Below are 14,083 nucleotides of genomic sequence, written 5' to 3'. Positions count from 1 at the left end.
CAGACTCCTATCAAAATGAATTCATGTTGGTGGTGAGGAAAGGACTGACTACACAGTGGTGGCATGAGCACATTGTGAGGGCAGTGACCACATGACTGGCTGTGGTGGTACTTACACAATTTTACACATTTATAAAAACTATAGAACTGCATGTCAGAGAGTGAATTTCAAGATACAAATTAGGAAAAATACTCAAAAAAAGAAAAACCAACAACAGCTAACTATGCTATTAAAGACAATGAGGAAAGAAGAAAAAAATGAGGAAAGATTGAAGGGTGACCTGCAAGCGTGAGATTATTCCTTAAATAACTTCAGAAGTAGGAAGTGCTGGTGTGGTTAAGAGCCCTGGCTGGAGAGAGCCCTTGGGAGGGGACAGGGGTCTGAGAAGGTATCCTTAGCAATTTCTAATAATTTGTCTGTTTGTTTTGTTGCTTACAATGTATGTGCTCTTGTGACTTGGCTGTGAAGAATCTAAGCAGAAATAGAGGCACAGATGTAGAGAACAAACGTATGGACACCAATGGGGGAAAGTGGTGGGGGAGGGGTGGTGGTGGGATGAATTGGGAGATTGGGATTGACATGTATACACTAATATGTATAAAATGGATAACTAATAAGAAAGAATATTAATTATAAATTATTTACATATTTATAAAAAATAAATTAAATAAAATTCAAATATTAAAAGTAATAATAATAATTAAAAAAAAAAAGGATGGAGCGGTGGCCATAAGGATTTTGCTTAGTGTGGGTCTATAGCAAGTATTCAGTGAAGGACAGCTACTGATATTGTTAATCAAACTGCTTATACCAACTGTGATAACTCATTCCAATTTGAGAACTTTTAAAATAAATCTGCTTTATATGGGGGGAAAAAAAAAAACAGAATCTAAGTCTTAAACCAAAAGTACCAGCAAGTTCTGAGTTATCACCCAACAAGGCAGATGGGTGTTATTTTTGAAACCTTTCATTTCCACAGTGGACCTGATGGGCAGCATTCAGAACGGGACTTCATTTAATGCTGTAGGTGCTTCAGAAGGGCTCCAGGTCTAAAGTAAATCTGAAACAAGTGGAATCTTCACCTGGAGCATCAAAACTAATCTATCAACATAAAAAATGGAACTAGCAATTATAAGATATGTATTGATATGGTAAAAATGACTTTAATACTTGTTTTGTTTCTTAACTGTTTTCATAGGATTACATGCATTGCTTAAGGTGGCTATCTAACAGTTTTAAATGATCAGACCTTGACAAAAATATATATATTTTTAATTCTCCAACCTTATTTCCTGGCACTCCTTACATCCAACTTTCTTTTTTTTTGAATTTTATTTTACTTATTTATTTTTATATACAGCAGTTTTCTTATTGGTTACCTATTTTATACATATTAGTATATATACATCAATCCCAATTCATCCCACCACCACCCGCCACCCCTGCTTTCCCCCTTTTGTGTCAATACGTTTGTTCTCTACATCTGTGTCTCTATTTCTGCCTTGCAAACCAGTTCATCTCTACCATTTTTCTAGAATCCACATATATGTGTTAATATACAATATTTGCTTTTCTTTTTCTGACTTACTTCACTCTGTATGACAGTCTCTAAGTCCATCCATGTCTCTACAAATGACCCAGTTTCATTCCTTTTTATGGCTGAGTAATATTCCATTGTATACATGCACCACATTGTCTGTATCCATTCGTCTGTCAATGGGCATTTAGGTTGCTTCCATGACCTGGCTATCATAAATAGTGCTGCAATGAACATTAGGGTGCATGTGTATTTTTGAATTATGGTTTTCTCTGGGTATATGCCCAGTAATGGGATAGCTGGGTCATATGGTAATTCTATTTTTAGTTTCTTAAGGAACCTCCATACAGTTCTCCATAGTGGCTGTATCAATTTACATTCCGATTAACAGTGCCAGAGGGTTCCCTTTTCTCCATACCCTCTCCAGCATTTGTTGTTTGTAGATTTTCTGATGATGCCCATTCTAACAAATGTGAGATGATATCTCATTGTAATTTTGATTTGCATTTCTCTAATGATCAGTGATGTTGAGCATCCTTTAATGTGTTTGTTGGTAATCTGTATATCTTCTTTGCAGAATGTTTATTTAGGTCTTCTGCCCACTTTTGGATTGGGTTATTTGTTTTTTTGACATTGAGCTGCATGAGCTGCTTGTATATTTTGGAGATTAATTCTTTGTCAGTTGCTTCTTTTGTAAATATTTTCTCCCATTCTGAGGATTGTATTTTTGTCTTGTTTATGGTTTCCTTTGTTGTGCAAAAGCTTTTAAGTTTAATTAGATCTTTGTGTTTATTTTTGTTTTTATTTTCATTACTCTAGGAGGTGGGTCAAAGAAGATCTTGCTGTGATTTATGTCAAAGAGTGTTCTGCCTATGTTTTCCTCTAAGAGTTTTATAGTATCTTGTCTTACATTTATGTCTTTAATCTATTTTGAGTTTATGTTTGTGAGTGGTGTTAGGGAGTGTTCTAATCTCATTCTTTTCCATGTAGTTTTCCAGTTTTCCCAGCACCACTTATTGAAGAGGCTGTCTTTTCTCCATTGTATATCTTTGCCTCCTTTGTCATAGATTAGTTGGCCATAGGTGCATGGGTTTATCTCTGGGCTTTCTATCCTTTTCCATTGATCTATATTTCTGTTTTTGTTCCAGTACCATATTGTCTTGATTACTGTAGCTTTGTAGTATAGTCTGAAGTCAGGCACTCTGATTCCTCCAGCTCCGTTTTTTTCCCTTAGGATTGTCTTGGTTATTTCAGGTCTTTTGTGTCTGCATACAAATTTTAAGATTTTTTGTTCTAGTTCTGTAAAAAATGCCATGGGTAATTTGATAGGGATTGCATTAACTCTGTAGATTGCTCTGGGTAGTATAGTCATTTTCACAATATTGATTCTTCCAATCCAAGAACATGGTATATATCTCCATCTGTTTGTTTCATCTTTGATTTCTTTCATCAGTGTTTTGTAGTTTTCTGCATTCAGGTATTTTGTCTCCTTAGGTAGGTTTATTCCTAGGTATTTTATTCTTTTTGTTACAATGGTGAATGGGATTGTTTCCTTAATTTATTTTTCTGATCTTTTGTTGTTAGTGTATAGGAATGCAAAAGATTTCTGTGCATTAATTTTGTAGCCTGCAACTTTACCAATTCATTGATTAGCTCTAGTAGTCTTCTGATGGCATCTTTAGGATTATCCATGTATAGTATCATGCCATCCATGATAGTGACAGGTTTACTTCTTTTCCAATTTGTATTCCATTTATTTCTTTTTCTTCTCAGATTGTTGTGGCTAAAACTTCCAAAACTATGTTGAATAACAGTGGTGAGAATGGACATTCTGTTATGTTCCTGATCTTAGAGGAAATGCTTTCAGTTTTTCACCTTTGAGAATGATGTTTGCTGTGACTTTGTCATATATGGCCTTTATTATGTTGAGGTAGGTTTCCTCTATGCCCACTTTCTAGAGAGTTTTTATCGTAAATAGATGTGAATTTTGTCAAAAGCTTTTTCTGCATCTACTGAGATGATCACAGGGTTTTTAGTCTTCAATTTGTTAATATGGTGTATCACATTAAGTGGTTTGCATATATTGAAGAATCCTTGTATCCCTGAGATAAATCTCACTTGATCATGGTGTATGATCCTTTTAATGTGCTGCTGGATTCTGTTTGCTAGTATTTTGTTGAGGATTTTTGCATTATCTTCATCAGTGATATTGGTCTGTAATTTTTTTTTTTGTAGTATCTTTAGTATCAGGGTGATGGTGGTCTTGTAGAATGAGTTTGGGAGTGTTCCTTTCTCTGCAATTTTTTGGAAGCGTTTGAGAAGGATGGGTGTTAGCTCTTCTCTAAATGTTTGATAGAATTCACCTGTGAAGCCATCTGGTCCTGGACTTTTGTTTGTTGGAAGATTTTTAATCTCAGTTTCAATTTCATTGCTTGTGATTGGTCTGTTCATGTTTTCTATTTCTTCCTGGTTCAGTCTTGGAAGGTTATATCTTTCTAAGAATCTGTTCATTTCTTCCAGGCTGTCCATTTTATTGGCATAGAGTTGCTGTAGTAGTCTCTTATGATGTTTTGTATTTCTGTGGTGTCCAATGTAACTTCACCTTTTTCATTTCTAATTTTATTGATTTGAGTACTCTCCGTCTTTTTCTTGATGATTCTGGCTAAAGGTTTGTCAATTTTGTTTCTCTTCTCAAAGAACCAGATTTTAGTTTTATTGATCTTTGCTATTGTTTTCTTTGTTTCTATTTCATTTATTTCTGCTCAGACCTTTATGATTCCTTTCCTTCTACTAACTTTGGAGTTTGTTTGTTCTTCTTTCTCTAGTTCCTTTAGGTGTAAGATTAGATTGTTTGTTTGAGATTTTCCTTGTTTCTTCAGGTAGGATTGTATTGCTATAAACTTCCCTCTTACAACTTCTTTTGCTGCATCCCATAGGTTTTGGATTGTCATGTTTTCATTGTCATTTGTCTCTAGGTATATTTTAATTTACTCTGATTTTGTCAGAGATCCCTTCGTTATTTAGTGAAGTATTGTTTAGCCTCCATGTGTTTGTGCTTTTTACGTTTTTTCCTTGTAATTTATTTCTAATCTCATAACGTTGTGACAGGAAAAGATGCTTGATTGATAGGATTTCAATTTTCTTAAATTTACCGAGGCTTGATTTGTGACATAAGATGTGATCTATCCTGGAGGATGCTACGTGTGCACTTGAGAAGAAAGTGTAGTCTGCTGTTTTCAGATGGAATGTCCTATAAATATCAATTACATCTATCTGGTCTATTGTGTCATTTACAGCCTGTGTTTCCTTATTAATTTTCTGTCTCGATGATCTGTCCATTGACGTAAGTGAGGTGTTAAAGTCCCCTATTATTATTGTGTTACTGTTGATTTCCTCTTTCATAGCTGTTAGCATTTGCCTTATGTATTGAGGTGATCCTATGTTGGGTGCATAGATATTTATAATTGTTATATCTTCTTCTTGGATTGATCCCTTGATCATTATGTAGTGTCCTTCTTTGTCTCTTGTAACACTCTTTATTTTAAATCTATTTTATCTGATATGAGTATTGCAACTCCAGCTTTCTTTTGATTTCCATTTGCATGGAATATCTTTTTCTATTCCCTCACTTTCAGTCTGTATGTGTCCCTAGGTCTGAAGTGGGTCTCTTGTAGACAGCATATATTTGAGTCTTGTTTTTGTATCCATTGAGCGAGCCTGTGTCTTTTGGTTGGAGAATTTAATCCATTCACATTCAAGGCAATTATCAATATGTATATTCCTATTACCATTTTCTTAATTGTTTTGGGTTTGTTTTTGTAGGTTCTTTCCTTCTCTTATGTTTCCAACTTAGAGAAGTTCCTTTAGCATTTGTTGTAGAGCTGGTTTGGTGATGCTGAATTATTTTAGCTTTTACTTGTCTGTAAAGCTTTTGATTTCTCCATTGAATCTGAATGAGATCCTTGTCATGTAGAGTAATCGTGGTTGTAGTTTCTTCCCTTACATCACTTTAAATATATCATGCCATTCCCTTCTGGCTTCTAGAGTTTCTGCTGAGAAATCAGCTTTTAACCTTATGGGTTATTTGTATTTTATTTGTCACTTTTCCCTTGTTGCTTTTAATAATTTGTCTTTAATTTTTGTCAATATGATTACTCTGTGTCTTGGCATGTTTCTCCTTGGGTTTATCCTTTATGGGACTCTCTGCACTCCCTGGACATGGCTAGCTATTTCCTTTCCTTGTTAGGGAAGTTTTCTAATATAATCACTTCATATATTTTCTCGGGTCCTTTCTCTCTCTCTTCTCCTTCTGCGACCCCTATTATGTGAATGTTGTTGTGTTTAATGTTGTCCCAGAGTTCTCTTAGGCTGTTTTCACTTCTTTTCATTCTTTTTTCTTTAATCTGTTCTGCAGCAGTGAATTCCACCATTCTGTCTTCCAGGTCACTTTTCCTTTCTCCTGCCTCAGTTATTCTGCTATTGATTCCTTCTAGTTTATTTTTCACTTCAGTTATTGTATTGTTCATCTCTGTTTGTTCTTTAATTCTTCTAGGTGTTTGTTGTTTAATTCTTCTAGGTCTTTGTTAAAAATTTCTTACATCTTCTTGATCTTTGTCTCCATTCTTTTTCTGAGGTCCTGGATCATCTTCACTATCATTTTTCTGAATTCTTTTTCTAGAAGGTTGCCTATCTCCACTTCATTTAGTTGTTTTTCTGGGGTTTTATCTTCTTCCTTCATCTGGTACATAGTCCTCTGCCTTTTCATTTTGTCTATCTTTCTGTGAATGTGGTTTTCATTCCACAGTCTGCAGGATTGTAGTTCTTCTTGCTTCTGCTGTCTGACAAAGATTTTTTGGGGGGAAAAGTAAAAGCTTTTAAATGGTATATATTTCTTCTATCAGAACATTGTAAGCTTTATTCTACTTCTTTTATCTTTAAGAATTATTGGCTGTTATTTCCTCTGGGGATTCAAATAACCAGGAGCCCAGAACTCTGGGGTATCCACAAGCTGTCTTAAGTCTTCTCTGTGGTCTGTGAATAGTGAGAATTCTTTTTTAGTGACCAAAAATATCCCCCACATATATTCTTGTGAGATTATTATTGCTCAAGGAAATTCATGTATTCAACATCTTTTTGGGTGGATGAAACTAAATTTTGAAGGTAAGATGAGTGATAGAAGTCACAGGTAGAAAGCAACAAATCTGAAAGTTTAGAAAACTAGAGGAAAGAGAGGGAAAAAGATTCCTGGATGCAACTTGTTTATATCAGTATACAGTTAAAGATAATATGAGCAAAGGCAGAAATGGCCCAAAAGACCTGTTGTTAATAAAAAAGTTCCCCTTGAATAAAATCAGGTCATCCAACTTGTCCATCTCTGTACTGATGACCATTGGCAGTATAATAATGCAAATATTAATGAGCCAGCTTTTACAAAGGACTTGTGAACCAGGCACAATGGATATAGATAAAGATCAGGAATTTGAAGCTTACATAAATTTTGAAAATACCAGTAGTGAGATACCATGATCTGAGCACCAGGATTTCTTGCTGATAGCCTAAAGGATTGATTACTAGTATCACAGGGCAATGATTTCATATTTTTTAAGTGTGATCATTGCTTAGAAGCTGTTGATACTCAACAACATTATTGGTGAGTTGATTGTCAAAATTGTATTGTACAAACACACACATATACAATACACATATATAAATACATATATTTTGTAAATAAATGTGACATTTGCATGATCATTACTTTTTCATAATTACCTTGTTGACATTTGCAAATATGTCCATTGATGTGATCCTCACAGTTCACACCATTTAGACATGGTGATGAAGAACTTTCATTTATGTTAATTTCACAAAATTTCCCAGAAAATCCAGGGAGACATCTAAGAAAGAAAAGTGAAAAATACATATCTCTATATAATATACATGAGTCCATATTGTAGAGTTAATATTTGCCAAATTAAGAATAAAATTAAGGACATGCAGTAGTCATTTATTTATTATTAAGGACATGAAATAGTCATTTATTATAAAATTAAGGACATGAAGTAGTCAGTTATTATCAACTATTTATTAGTAGTTGATTTATGAGAGATAATTTAATGGATATCTATTAGTATTTTCAGTGAAATTAAGGCCAATTGATCTAAAAACAACCATAGCCACAAAGAAAAAGGGAAAATAAAAAGACTCAGGCATCATAGAGCTAAATCACTGTAGACTTTACTCTTTCCATTTTATTTTAAACATATGTAGCTTGGTAGATATGTATGTGTGCATGAATGCATGCATGTATGTATGTATAAAAGTACCTATGCCTGTACTATAGAAAATATTGACTAAGGTTGATTACAGGATAGTCAGTAAACTTTTAAAATAGGGGTAAGCTTGATAATTATATACAGTGTTTCACAAATATTTAAATATAAAATGATTCCTTAGTGATCTGTTTTAGCCGAAAACTTGACCACATTTACTTAAATTTATAAAATAAGTAATTTTAAATTTAGCATGTAACTGAAACTGATATCAAATACAATATAACATTTAAAATATTGGTTGTGCTTATCCTTAGTTTGATAGAAATATCACCTTTCACCTTGGAATTCCCTCATTCAGATGTGTTTTCAGAGCTCTAACCACATGTACTTGGGAACCTCCCTTGAGGGAATAGAAAGGAAAGAACTGTGGCCCCAAAATAGTACATTTAAGTCCTAACACTCAGTGCCTGTGAATGACCTTATTTGGAAAAACGGTCTTTGCAGATGCAATTAAGGATCTTGAGATGACATCACAGTGAATTAACTGGGTGGGTCCTAAATCCAAAGACAAGTGTTCTTATAAAGAGGAGACACAGGGACACAGAGGAAAGAAAGCCATGTAAAGAAGGAGGAAGAGCTTGGTGTCATGTAGCCCCAAGACAGGGAACACATGGATCTTCTAGAAGCTTCAAAAGTAGGATTGTTAATATATATATGTATAGTGTTCAATGTTCATGACAGTTACATATTTACTGAATGCCTACAACATGAGAGATCTTTCAAAAAAGCTAAATATAAACATATAGGTACATATAATATATGTACATGTATTTGCACTCACTGCCACTGCCCAGCACCATGAGAGAGTTTGTACCCAATATAGCTTGCCAGGGAAAAAAATCAAAATTCAAAATTCAGAGTATGGTTTCTACCGAATGTGCATGGTTTTTGCACCATTGTAAAGTCAAAAAATCGTTAAGTCAACCATCATAATTTGGGCACCGTCTTTACTTGAAACTGCCAAATTTAAATTTTAAAAAGTCAAAGATAACTTTGTGTGTGCCTGTATATATACATTGTGTGTGTACATATATATGTATATATAGGATGTGTATACATATATAGTCAGGATGCATAGTTTATACTAGAGTCTCTAACACCTCCAGAGAGAGTGTGGCCTTGATGACACCTTGATTTTGGATTTCTGGTCTCCAAAGCTGTAACCAAATACATTTCTGTTGTTTTAAGCCACCAAATTTGTGGTAATTTGTTACACCATCCCTAGGAAACAAATACAGAGATTGACATTAGTGTCTGTGTCTGCTCATGCAATTCCTCTCCATACTTTCTTTTGGGATAACATTATACAAACCCCTTAGATGTCAGTTGTCAAACCATGGTCCAGGAACTAATAGAGGATCTACAAACATTGATTAAAGTGAAAAGTTCATGAGAGTTACATATTTACTGAGTGCCTACAACACTGCAAGTAGTTCAAATGACTGACACATGATGTGTGAGAGCACAGTCTGAGGTGATGCTGGTTAAAAAGGAAAAATTAGTAAACGGAGGTTAAGAAAATTATATAATTTTGGATCATAATTTTTACAGTAGCTAATAAACTGAAAACTTATTCACCAGTAATGTTTCTAAGGTCACAGCACTAGCAAATTGCACAGGTGGATTTTTTTTTTTTAATTTTTATTGGAGTATAATTGATTTACAATGTTGTGTTTGTTTCAGGTGTACAGCAAAGTTAATCAGTTATTCATATACACAGATCCACTATTTTTTTAGATTTTTTTTCCCATATAGGCCTTTACAGAGTACTGAGTAGAGTTCCCTGTGCTATACAGTAGGTCCTTATTAGTTACCTATTTTATATACAGTAGTATGTATATGTCAATCCCAAACTCCCAATTTATCCCCCTTCTTACCCTCTGGTTACCATAAGTTTGTGTTCTATATCTGTAACTCTATTTCTGTTTTGTAGATAAGTTCATTTTTACCCTTTTTTTTAGATTCCACATATAAGTGATATCATACGATATTTGTCAGTGTCATTCTTTGTCTGACTTACTTCACTCAGTTTGACAATCTCTAGGTCCTTTCATGTGGGTGCAAATGGCATTATTTCATTCTTTTTTATGGCTGTACACTCACCTATTTCATTCTTTTTTATGGCTGTACACTCACCCACTAGCCAAAGATAGCCACTCTGTTTTATTTTGAGCAACTAGCTCTATCCAGCCAAAGCTAATAGATAACTCTGTATTAAATGATCCAACATGTTAGAGGGACCCCCAATATGCGAGACTGTCACTGGACCTAATTGAAAGCTCTCTCCTGACCAACAAACAGTAAGACCTGTTTTAAATATGTATGGATTTATGAGCTCATTCTGCACAATCAAGGTGAAATCTTCAATATTAAATTATCACTGAGACCAAGAACTTCCTCTTTGTAGCACATAGGAACCAAGGATAATTTCCTTTCAAAGAAAATTCTCCATTGCTGGTGGTCCCTTACATGGAAAGTAAACAAAGTTATGGCTCATTTGTTCATCACTGAAATGTTCATTTTCTTTCCTTTAGTATCATAAATTGTTCATTAAAAAGAACAACTAAAGAAGATAGTGGTGCTGGTGGGGAGGGACAAATTAGGAGTTTGGGATTAACATATACACAATACTATATATAAAATAGGTAAACAACAAGGACCTACTGTATAGCACAGGGAGCTATACTCAGTATCTTGTAATAAACTATAATGGAAAAGAATCTGAAAAAGAATATATATAAAATAGAATTACTTTGCTGTACACTTGAAAGTAACACAGCATTGCAAGTTAACTATACTATAATAAAAATTTTTTAAATATGCTCTATCAATTACATATTTGCCAGCATTATATGAAATGCTTATTTGTCCACATTCTTATCCATCATCAATATTAATATTGTTTTTAGCTTCCTCTGTAAAGGAAAAAAAAACTATGAGCTTTATAGGGTTTTTTTCGGGGGGAGGAAGTAGGTTAGCAGGTTTTTTTTATTATTATTCTTTCCACAACTTCAGTTCCTATCACTTTATTATTTTTTTTTAACATCTTTATTGGAGTGTAATTGCTTTACAATGGTATGTTAGTTTCTGCTTTATAAAAAAGTGAAGCAGCTATACATATACGTATATCCCCATATCTCCTCCCTCTTACATCTCCCTCCCACCCTCCTTATCCCACCCCTCTAGGTGGTCACAAAACAACGAGCTGATCTCCCTGTGCTATGCAGCTGCTTCCCACTAGCTATCTATTTTACATCTGGCAGTGTATATATGCACATGCCACTCTCTCACTTCGTCCCAGCTTCCACTTCCCCCTCCCCGCATCCTCAAGTCCATTCTCTACATCTGCGTCTTTATTCCTGTCCTGCACCTAGGGTCTTCAGAACCATTTTTGTTTGTTTTTAGATTCCATATATATGTATTAGCATACGGTATTTATTTTTCTCTTTTTGACTTACTTCACTCTGTATACCAGTCTCTAGGTCCAGCCACCTCACTACAAATAACTCAGTTTCATTTCTTTTTATGGCTGAGTAATATTCCATTGTATATATGTGCCACATCTTCTTTATCCATTCATCTGTCAATGGACACTTAGGTTGCTTCCATGCCCTGGCTATTGTAAATAGAGCTGCAATGAATATTGTGGTACATGACTCCTTTTGAATTATGGTTTTCTCAGGGTATATGCCCAGTAGTGGGATTGCTGGGTCGTATGGTAGTTCTATTTTTAGTTTTTTAAGGAACTTCCATACTGTTCTCCATAGTGGCTGTATCAATTTACATTCCCACCAACAGTGCAAGAGGGTTCCCTTTTCTCCACACCCTCTCCAGCATGTATTGTTTGTAGACTTTGTGATGATGGCCATTCTGTATATTTTCTTTGGAGAAATGTCTATTTAAGTCTTCTGCCCATTTTTGGATTAGGTTGTTTGTTTTCTTGATATTGATCTGTATGAGCTGCTTGTAAATTTTGGAGATTAATCCTTTGTCAGTTGCTTCATCTGCGAATATTCTCTCCCATTCTGAGGGTTGTCTTTTCATCTTGTTTTTGGTTTCCTTTGCTGTGCAAAAGCTTTTAAGTTTCATTAGGTCCCATTTGTTTATTTTTGTTTTTATTTCCATTTCTCTAGGAGGTGGGTCGAAAAGGATCTTGTTGTGATTTATGTCATAGAGTGTTCTGCCTATGTTTTCCTCTAAGAGTTTGATAGTGTCTGGCCTTACATTTAGGTCTTTAATCCACTTTGAGTTTATTTTTGTGTATGGTGTTAGGGAGTGTTCTAATTTCATTCTTTTACATGTAGCTGTCCAGTTTTCCCATCACCACTCCACTTTTTGAAGAGGCTGTCTTCTCTTCATTGTATATTCTTGTCTCTTTTATCAAAAATAAGGTGATCATATGTGCGTGGGTTTTTCTCTGGGCTTTCTATCCTGTTCCATTGATCTATATTTCTGTTTTTGTGCCAGTACCATACTGTCTTGATTACTGTAGCTTTGTAGTAGAGTCTGAAGTCTGGGAACCTGATTCCTCCAGCTCCATTTTTCTTTCTCAAGATTGCTTTGGCAATTCGGGGTCTTTTGTGTTTCCATAAAAATTGTGAACTTTTTTGTTCTAGGTCCGTGAAAAATGCCATTGGTAGTTTGACAGGGATTGCATTGCATCTGTAGATTGCTTTGTGTAGTATAGTCATTTTCACAATGTTGATTCTTCCAATCCAAGAACATGGTATATCTCTCCATCTGTTTGTATCACCTTTAATTTCTTTCATCAGTGTCTTATAGTTTTTTGCATACAGGTCTTTTTTCTCCTTAGGTAAGTTTATTACTAGGTATTTTATTCTTTTTGTTTCAGTGGTAAATGGGAGCGTTTCCTTAATTTCCCTTTCAGAATTTTCATCATTAATGTATAGGAATGCAAGAGATTTCTGTGCATTAGTTTTGTATCCTGCTACTTTACCAAATTCATTGATTAGCTCCAGCAGTTTTCTGGCAGCATCTTTAGGATCCTCTGTGTATAGTATCATGTCATCTGCAAACAGTGGCAGCTTTACTTCTTCTTTTCTGATTCAGATTCCTTTTATTTCTTTTTCTTCTCTGATTACTGTGGCTAAAACTTCCAAAACTTTGTTAAATAATAGTGGTGAGAGTGGACAACCTTCTTTTGTTCCTGATCATAGAGGAAATGTTTCCAGTTTTTCACTATTGAGAAATATGTTGGCTGTGGGTTTGTCATACATGACCTTTATTATGTTGAGGTAATATCACTGATGAACATAGATGCAAAAATCCTCCACAAAATACTAACAAACAGAATTCAACAGCACATTAAAAGGATCATACACCAGGATGAAGTGGGGTTTATCCCAGGAATGCAAGAATTCTTCAATATACACAAATCAATCAATGGGATAAACCATATTATCAAACTGAAGAAGAAAAACCATATGATCATCTCAATAGATGCAGAAAAAGCTTTTGAGAAATTTCAACACCCATTTATGATAAAATCCCTCCAGAAAGTAGGTTAGCTTTTTAAAAATTAACAGGCTTTTTTTCTTAGAATAATTTTAGATTTATAGAAAAGTTGCAAAGGTAGACAGAGAGTTCCCATATACCCTATACCCAGTTTCCCTTATGGTTAACATCTTACATTTATATGGTTCATTTGTCATAACTAGTGACACAATATTGAAAGATTATTATTACCTAAAGTCCATATATTATGGGTATTTACTTAGTTTTTACCTAATGCCTTTTTTCAACTTCCAGGATCTTATCTAGGACACCACATTACATTTAGTTGTCACGTCTCCTTAGCCTCCTCTATACTGTAACAGTTTCTCATACTTCCTTCTTTTTGATGATTTTGAGATTTTTGAAGAGTTTTGGTTAAGTATTTTATAAACTGTCCTTCATCTTGGGCTTATTTAATGTTTTTCTCACGGTTGTTAAGGTGATATGGGTTTGGAGAATAAAGACATCATAGGAGAAATTCATTCTCCTTAAATTATATCAAGTGTACCCTTTAGGAGGAAGTTGCTACACACATCCCACATAAGGGGTGGGGAGTTATCCTCTATCTCCATAAGGGGCAAGTATCTACAAAATAATTGAAACTTTTGAAATTAAAAATTTTACTGGGATTTTTGAGTGATAGTGCTTTGAATCTATAAATCAAGTTGGGAGGAAATAACACTTTAAAAATATAGAGTGT

At 34.5% G+C, this 14,083-nt stretch overlaps 2 long non-coding RNA genes across 2 annotated transcripts in view; one reads left to right on the top strand and one right to left on the bottom strand.

Moving 5' to 3' along the window:
- Positions 1–14,083, top strand: part of LOC309666699 — a 396,329-nt gene that overhangs the window by 225,520 nt on the left and 156,726 nt on the right. The gene's annotated exons all lie outside the window — the stretch shown is intronic.
- On the bottom strand, positions 2,026–12,653 carry LOC309666694. The gene is made up of 2 exons (XR_014267250.1): positions 10,006–12,653; positions 2,026–9,972 (listed from the first exon to the last, which is right to left on the bottom strand). It is a non-coding gene; the product is annotated as an uncharacterized lncRNA (long non-coding RNA).

The sequence above is a fragment of the Balaenoptera physalus genome (assembly GCF_965194825.1).
Source record: "Balaenoptera physalus genome assembly, chromosome: 9".
Classification (NCBI taxonomy): Eukaryota; Metazoa; Chordata; class Mammalia; order Artiodactyla; family Balaenopteridae; genus Balaenoptera; species Balaenoptera physalus.
Note: the sequence above shows the minus strand (reverse complement) of the source record. Positions and strands in the feature narration are given on the sequence as shown.